This window comes from Columba livia, chromosome 27 (assembly GCF_036013475.1).
Source record: "Columba livia isolate bColLiv1 breed racing homer chromosome 27, bColLiv1.pat.W.v2, whole genome shotgun sequence".
Taxonomy (NCBI): Eukaryota; Metazoa; Chordata; class Aves; order Columbiformes; family Columbidae; genus Columba; species Columba livia.
This window is the reverse complement of record NC_088628.1, coordinates 1-8,203: the sequence shown is the minus strand read 5'-3', so window position 1 is coordinate 8,203 and position 8,203 is coordinate 1. Positions and strand designations below refer to the sequence as shown.

Here is an 8,203-nt window from a genome sequence, read left to right as displayed (position 1 = left end):
CCCCCTGCCCGCCCCCCGACCAATGGGCGAGCCGCGCGCGTCAGCCGCGCTGTCCAATCAGCGATTCGTTGCTGAGGGCAAACGGCGGCGGGAAAACGGCGACCAATCAGCGCCTTTTCTACCTCAGAGGCACTGGCGAATCAGCGCCTGGTACTGGGAGGGGAAACTGCGGCGGGAAGGCAGCGACCAATCAGTGCCTTCCTCCCCTCAGCCACACAATGACCAATCAGCGCCTTTCTCCCACCCCCTCGGAGAACCCCGCGTGGGGATGAGCCAATGGGTGAATTTTGCACCTGGCACCGTCAGCCAATCAGCGAGCGGCTCCTCCCTCCCTCAGTATAAAAGAGCGACGGCGAAGAGGAGGGGCAGACAAGATGGCGGAGGGGGGGGGGACACATCATGGCGGCATGCGGCTGCGATTGGGCGGGAAGGCAGTCGGAAAACCGGCGGCTCCTCCGGCAGCAGCATCGATCGGGGAATGTGGGGGCGGAAAAGCGGCGGCTCCTCCGGCCGCGGCAGCAGCGATCGGGGGATGTGGGGGCGGGAAACCGGCGGCTCCTCCGGCCGCGGCAGCAGCGATCGGGGGATGTGGGGGGTGGAAAAGCGGCGGCTCCTCCGGCCGCGTCCAGGACGTGGCTTCACCGGCACCGGGGCCGCGAGACTGCGTGCTATGGGGCTCCAGGGGTCCCGCAGCGGCGGCCGTGGGGCGGGATGGGGCGGCTGCGGTGATAGCTGTGGGGCACTGAAGTGGCTGCTGTGGGGGCTCTGCAGAGGCGTGTCTGGAGCTCTTACGGGGCAGGAGCAGGGCTGCTATAGCGGTACCTGTGGGGCAGCCATAGGGCTGCCATGGGGTTACTTAGGGGTCACGTATGGGGGAGGGGCAGGTGAGCGTGGCCCCACCTGCCGGGGACGGGGAACAACTGAGGACACGCCCACAGGGGCCCCGGCCTGGGGAAAGGGGGCAGGGGGTGGAGCCTCCGTGTGTCACGCCCTACGGGAGCAGGTCTGGGGGTGGGCATTCCCTGGGGAACGCCCCCATGGGAGCAGCCTCTTGGGGTGGGGTCAGCATGGGACATGCCCGCAGGGGGCGTGGCTTAGCTGGGGTTGGAGCTGAGAACCAAGTGCTCTGAAGGGGCGTGGCTTATCAGGGGACAAGGCCTCATTGCATTATGCCGCGGGGGGTGGGCGCGATGAAGGGGGAGGGGCCCGCATGAGACAGGCCCCTCAGGGGAGGGCCCAGCCTGATGTGGCGGAGCTTGGAGTGGGTGGAGTTGTGGGTGTGGTTTTCTCAGGCCACGCCCTTGCAGGGAGACCCCAGACTGGATATCACACCAAATAATTAAAATTAACTTCTGTTAATCAGGTGCAGTTTGCTTTTTATTTTAAATCTATTTAGATTTAATACCTGTGATGTTTTCACCCACCCACCCCCCCCAAAGCTCTGTTTAAATTTAGACAGTCATGACTCACTGTTTTCTAATTTTATTTTATGTCTAAATCTTGTTATGTTTGGCATCATTGCTGCCTGGGATTTTTTTTAATAACTCCGTTTATAAACAGCCGCTATTTAGTGGCTCCTTTTTATTTCTCTTTTTTTAAAAATATCTACAGCTTTGATTCTGTGGTTCTAAGCTTTGCTGCCTCCAATCTCATGGCTCTGTTATGATTTAAATACTAAACACGCCCCATTACTTTCCAAAGCTGTGTAAAATCTAAAACTCCCTTACGTTGTTTCCTCAGCGTTCACTCGTGGCTGCAGTTTATTTCATAGAGGTTGTTCAAATGAAGATTCCAATGACTCCACATTAGTTTTCTGCCTTTATCATTTAAAAGGAATTCCAAACAGTGTGTTTCTCAAACTATGATTCAGATTGGGAACAACTGCCTGGTTCACCAAGTAACAGCTGAAATTAGATTTAGTTATTGCTTACGCCTAAATAATTTCCTTTATTTACACTTTAACTTTTTTATCAGTAATTTACTACTAAGTGTATTAACTAGCACACATTATTTTTTGTTATAGATATAAACTAGAGGTTTTTTTCTCTACAGGTATTACTTCCAGTTAGTGCTCCAGTATTTATATTCCACTGTTTTAAGTTTTACTATATATATTGGGGGTAATTACTGTCTGCAGAGTTTTACGTAATAGCTGCAGTAGATTATAGGCATTATTGACACACAAGCACTCCTCTAGCTACTGTTATTTAAATTTTTATTCTGAGTGCTTTACGGTAAATAAGTAGTTAAACTTTAAATAATAGAACCCAAGGACCTGGAATGTCCAGAACAAACCCCCAAGATTGTCGGCACCGCATCGGGGCGGCCGGGCCAGCACCGCGCAGTGTCCACAGGGCGGCAGCACTGAGAGCCGAGCAGCACCGCATCGGGACGGCCGGGTGCAGCACCGCGCGGTGTCCACAGGGTGGCAGCACTGAGAGCCGAGCAGCACCGCATCGGGACGGCCGGGTGCAGCACCGCGCGGTGTCCACAGGGCGGCAGCACTGAGAGCCGAGCAGCACCGCATCGGGACGGCCGGGTGCAGCACCGCGCGGTGTCCACAGGGTGGCAGCACTGAGACCCGAGCAGCACCGCACCGGGACGGCCGGGTGCAGCACCGCGCTGTGTCCGCAGGGCGGCAGCACTGAGACGCGAGCAGCACCGCAAAGAAAGGACTTATTTTTTTACTTTTTTTTTTTTTTACATTAGAACATTTATTTCTCAGAGAGAAAATATAGTCTCAGCCAGCCAGATTATAGTAGGTAAAATTAGCATTTTTCCTTTACAAGCATTGATTCTTATTACATCTCTTATACCATCTGATATAAACCATTCTAGAAAGCAAATACTTCTACAATAAATACAGCAATCTGTGCTTTACAGCAGACTGACAGTAACGTTTAGGTCTCGTAGCAACAGCAGGATTTTAGCCATTTCAAATTCTAAAATGTCATTTTAAAAAAGCAAAACAAAACCAAAAAACCCAGATCCCAAGATCTTATAACATATACACAGGTCACAAGTCCACAGCTGAGCTACCACCTGGAAAAGTGTATGTTCCTTTAAATAAATTACACTGTGTGCATATAAAATACCCAGCAACACAACTGAGGACCTCAAGAATGGTGACAATAGGTCTAAATAATTTAGAACAATATTTTACAATTATATACACAACATCCTTCTGAAGCCACGCTCCGTAGGCATTATTATCAATATTTTTACAAAATCCCACACCCCCATCTCTGTTTGTTACAAGAATCTTCCTTAAAGTGTGGTTCCATGTCCCAATGTATAAGAAGTGGTAGTTTCAAAAAGTAGACCAGGTAGAAACGGCAGTGATTACTCCCCACTATTCATTATTAATTAACTATTATTATCTTGACCCCACATTCTCTTCAGTATGAAAAAGTTAAAATACTTGTTTTTTAATTTAGTTAGAAAGCAAAATTATTATATTCAATCTACAATCTTGGTCTGCACCTTTGGTTCTTAACAGGAAAGCAAAAAGGGAAACATAACAGAAGAGATCAGAGAAATCATAAAGTCCTTGGCAAATAGAAAAGGTTTTGTCATCAAGTTTCCAAATATCAGTTGTCCCGATTTCTGCAATGTAAACCCCAAATCAGGGATTGTCTGCAGAGCTGGGTTTACTCGGGTTCTAATGGACAACAGCGCTGGAGACCCCACACCGGGGACAGGATACACGTGTGTGGGAGAGACGAAAAGGCAGAATGGTCGTGTGCTCTAACCAGTGCTTGGTTTTAAGCCAAACTGAGCCACAGGAAAACATCAGAGACGGACAGAAAAAAAAGGAACAGGAGCCATACACCAAATGTGCGTAAATCAACACAAACGATGTTTTCTCCCTCCAACCCTGATCAACCTCAGTGCCTGCAGAGCTGCTCTATCTCATTAGACACCTCCAAAATTAGTTCTGCTTCTGAAAAAAAGGAAGTTCTTTTTGCTTAGTACTGTACTAAACCATGACATGAAATGTTACTGAAACAACTAGAGTTACAGAAATCAGAATTTAAATGTGAAACTACCAAATAATTTTAGGACATACACACAAAAATCAGGTAATTTACTTTTCATATTTAAAGCTCTGTGCATCTGTGTATGTAATTGTGTGCAGCAGAGGGGAAAGTTACCCAAATATCTCGAGCATTTCTAAATGTAATGAGAGAAATCTAACACAAAACCACTATGTACATAGGCAGGAAAATTGTAACCTGGACTCCCAGCTATGATTTAAAAAAAAAAAATGTGATGGGACAATCGCAACATCATTTAAAAAAAAAAAAAAATGAAAAGGCCAGTGATGGTCAGGGTAACATTGGCACAGAAGTCCAGTTGGGGTTTCCATAAAGGACCCTGGTTCAGTTACACTGGTGACGGGTCCCCAGGAATTAGTCAGGGCTAGTCAATGACTGAAAAGCCTCAGCAGCAGGAGGGAGGCGAGGGAGAGCGAACGCTCCGCTCTGTGTGCTGCACCAGCTCGCCTTGGCTCCCATCACCCGGCAGGTTTTCCTGACCACCTCACTCCCGGCCCTGTAGACTATATATTACATCTGCCAGCTCCGCAGCGAGACACATTGAAAAATAAGCTGGACAGCCTTTTTGGCACATTTCAGGGTACTCTGAGGAGTGCTGAGCACTGCTGGGAACAGCGTCCCCCATCCAGTCAGCGCACGGGACGATCCGCTCTGAAGGAAAAGAAGGACCAACAACCCTGACCCCTTACAGATAACCGGACGTAACGAAGGGATGATCTCCCCGCACGCGACTCATGTGGATCATGGCTCGGTCATATGCCACCTGCACAGACTTGCGGATGCTGGTTTTGCGTCCTTCCATCATCTTTAACTTGTCCACTGTGTCATCCACGCCGAGGGGATAGACTTTGTCACGGGGAAGCCACTGCCTGCAACGCAGAGCACAAAACCACATTACTGAGGGCATCAAGGGGGGAAAACGGGGAAAGAGCAAATGCCTGGAAGCCTCTCACCCTTGCAACCCTAAGCCTGAGCTGGTGTTTTAAAGTCAAATGCTCTCTCAAATTTCCTGCAGATTCTGACTACTGAATTGGATTTTCATGTGTCTCAATATTTTTGTGGCAATCTGACCTCTGGGTGAAGGATGCTGGGCTGTCCACCGTGGAAGCGGAGCGCTCAGACGTCACGCTCTTGAGCCAGGGAAAAGCAGGCTGGCTTCCTCATTTAGACTTTCTTGGCTGCTACATGTTTAATTTCTCCAATTTACGTGAAACATCACCATCCCATATACCAAAGATTACATTCAATCCTCCCTCTCTGCCATAGCACTCACCACAGGCCTCTCTGCACACACTCACCAGGTTCTCTTGTTGTCAAAGAAAAGGACAAGGAAGAGCTTTTCTCCTGCCTCCGTCTGCCTCTGCTGCCCCAACTTCAACACATCCATGGGTGGGACTGGGATGGGGACTCCATTGTGGAGCAAACCCTCACGCGGCATCTTGGGATCAATTATCTAGTAACACAGGGAAAGGACATTTAAGCACAAAGCCCTTCAAATACTGCAGAGAATGCATTTTTTTTCATGTTCTTTCAGTCTATCCAAGATAGACAGTTAAAATCTACCTAGGGTGGGTAAGCAAAATTACTTGTTCTGTCTCAGCAGCAATTTTTAAACAATTTTACCGTTCTCGAGGCTTCCCCTGTGGAAAGGAAGCCAGTCAGCCCAAAGGCCTAGCACTCAAACTCAAAAAAAAAAAAAAGGAAAGGGTGTAAATATGTGGCTCTGTGTAGAAGTTGATGCATTTATGCTAACTGGTGATTCAGTACAAACTCAGCGTTGTGTTCACCAAAGGATTTCCCTCCCATTCTCCCTCCCAGCTCATACAATAAATGTGGCACCATTGCTGTACTCAGCAGGTGCAATTTCACAACAGCTTCGTTCTGGTGCAATTCAGTTGACTTCAGCAGCAATGCTCAGATTTATCCTGCTATTAGATCAGAATCAGGCCCAACATTTGGAGAGAGTCAACAAGCAGTGCCAGCTTTATCAGGCATGGTGAACACAGATTATAGGCATTTTGGAGAGAAATAACAACAGGTCCATCAAGTCTCCCCATACGAAGCAGAAATGTCGATGTCCAGCATTTGTGCTATGATCACAGGAGGTGAACGAAACAGCAACGGGTAGATACAATACTCAAAGCACTTTTCTTTGCCTCCTGACTTTGGCTCCTAACAGCTTGAAAAAGCAGCTTGGCTTTGACATTGGCCAGCTATAGGAATTAAGACACTTTGCAACCACAACAGATTGCTATTAAAAAGCCTTTTTGGGGGGGTGATTTCACTCTTTAAAGCCACACTAAAGCACAATTTAACTTCAGCTATAGGCACAAAGATCTAAAAATGCTTCGGCTGGCCAACATGGCTAGGAGATTGATCACCGTTCCCTCCTCTGGCCTCCCACTTTGAGGAACAACATGAACGAGAATCGCTCTTTTAGCAGGATCTGCCCTTTTTGACAGCATCAGAACTGTGCTCGGTGCCGGCCAGGCAGACATGCAGTGTCAGCTCATGCCTGGTTTCACAGAATCCCAGAGTGTCAGGGGTTGCAGGGCCCTGGAAAGCTCATCCAGTGCAATCCCCCCAAGGAGCAGGAACACCCAGATGAGGTTACACAGGAAGGTGTCCAGGCGGGTTGGAATGTCTGCACAGAAGGAGACTCCACAACCCCCCTGGGCAGCCTGGGCCAGGCTCTGCCACCCTCACCAGGAACAAGTTTCTTCTCAAATTTAAGTGGAACCTGCTGTGTTCCAGTTTGCACCCATTGCCCCTTGTCCTGTCACTGGTGGTCACCAGAAGAGCCTGGTTCCATCCTCCTGACACTCCCCCTTTAGATATCTGTAAACATGAATGAGTCCCCCCTCAGTCTCCTCTTGTCCAGCTCCAGAGCCCCAGCTCCCTCAGCCTTTCCTCCACTCCCTTCAGCATCTTTGTTGCCCTGCTGCTCTATCATTTCTGTTATGATCACACTTCCATTCACCCCCTGCAATCTCTCAGCAGTCACAACCACAAAGGTACTAAAGGGGATGGCTGCAGCCACACAGAAACTAGATGGCACGGAGATGGCAGGAAGAGACACATCTCAAGGGATGTATTTTAAAGCAGCAGAAATGAGAAAACGTAGTCAGCCTGTCTCATGTTCTTACTTGTATACTTACTTCAGCAAGCTCTGTTCATCAGGCTTGGGGAAAAGCAGCTGGAAAGCTATCTGGAGGAAAAGGACCTCGGGGTGATGGTCAACAACAGCTGAAGATGAGCCACCATGTGCCCAGGTGGCCAAGAGGCCAACAGCATCCTGTCTGGTACCAGCACTGGTGTGGCCAGCAGGCCCAGGGCAGTGACCATCCCTGTGCTGGGTACTGTTGGGACTACACCTCAAATTCTGGGGTCAGTTTTGGGCCCTTCACAACAAGCCCTTGAGGTGCTGGAGCGAGTGGAGAGAAGGGAACGGAGCTGGTGAGGGGCTGGAGCACAAGTGTGATGGGAGCGGCTGAGGGACCTGGGGGTTCAGCTGGAGAACAGGAGCTGAGGGGAGACCTTCTGATCTCTGAACTGCCTGAAAGGAGCTTGGAGCCAGGGGGGTCGGGCTCTGCTCCCCAGGAACAAGCGCCAGGAGCAGAGGAAACGGCCTCAAGTTGTGCCAGGGGAGGTTGAGGTGGGATCTTAGGAACAATTTCTTCCCCAAAGGGCTGTGGGGCATTGGAACAGGCTGCCCAGGGCAGTGGTAGAATCACCATCCTGGAGGGGCTTAAAAGACATGTAGATTAAGTTCTTAGGGACAAGGTTTAGTGGTAGACTGATGTTGGGTTAACAGCTGGACTTCATGATCTTAAAGGTCTTTTCCAACCAAAATTATTCTGTGATTCTATGATAACAGGCACTTAAGAGCCTTTCAGTAGTACTGGCACTCCTTAGCACGAGCTGCATGTCATGTCTTGCATCAGAATGGATTATGGTGCTCACTGAAGCCAGGTTTATGGATTTCATCTTGATTGTCAAATATGCAAAGATAGACAAGTATTAAGGAAATATCGTCCAAAGGAACAGGTGCAAACACATGCATATGTTCTCATCTTTAATTCAAACATATGGTTATTGCAAGAGGATATATACATCACAAGGCCAGTTGGGCACCTACAAATGGA

The 8,203-nt window shown here is 48.8% G+C and overlaps 1 long non-coding RNA gene across 1 annotated transcript; it reads right to left on the bottom strand.

The window, feature by feature from the left end:
* Positions 1 to 4,253: 4,253 nt before the first annotated feature.
* Positions 4,254 to 8,203, bottom strand: LOC135576464 (uncharacterized). The gene is made up of 2 exons (XR_010468204.1): positions 5,357 to 8,203; positions 4,254 to 4,927 (listed from the first exon to the last, which is right to left on the bottom strand). It is a non-coding gene; the product is annotated as an uncharacterized LOC135576464 (long non-coding RNA).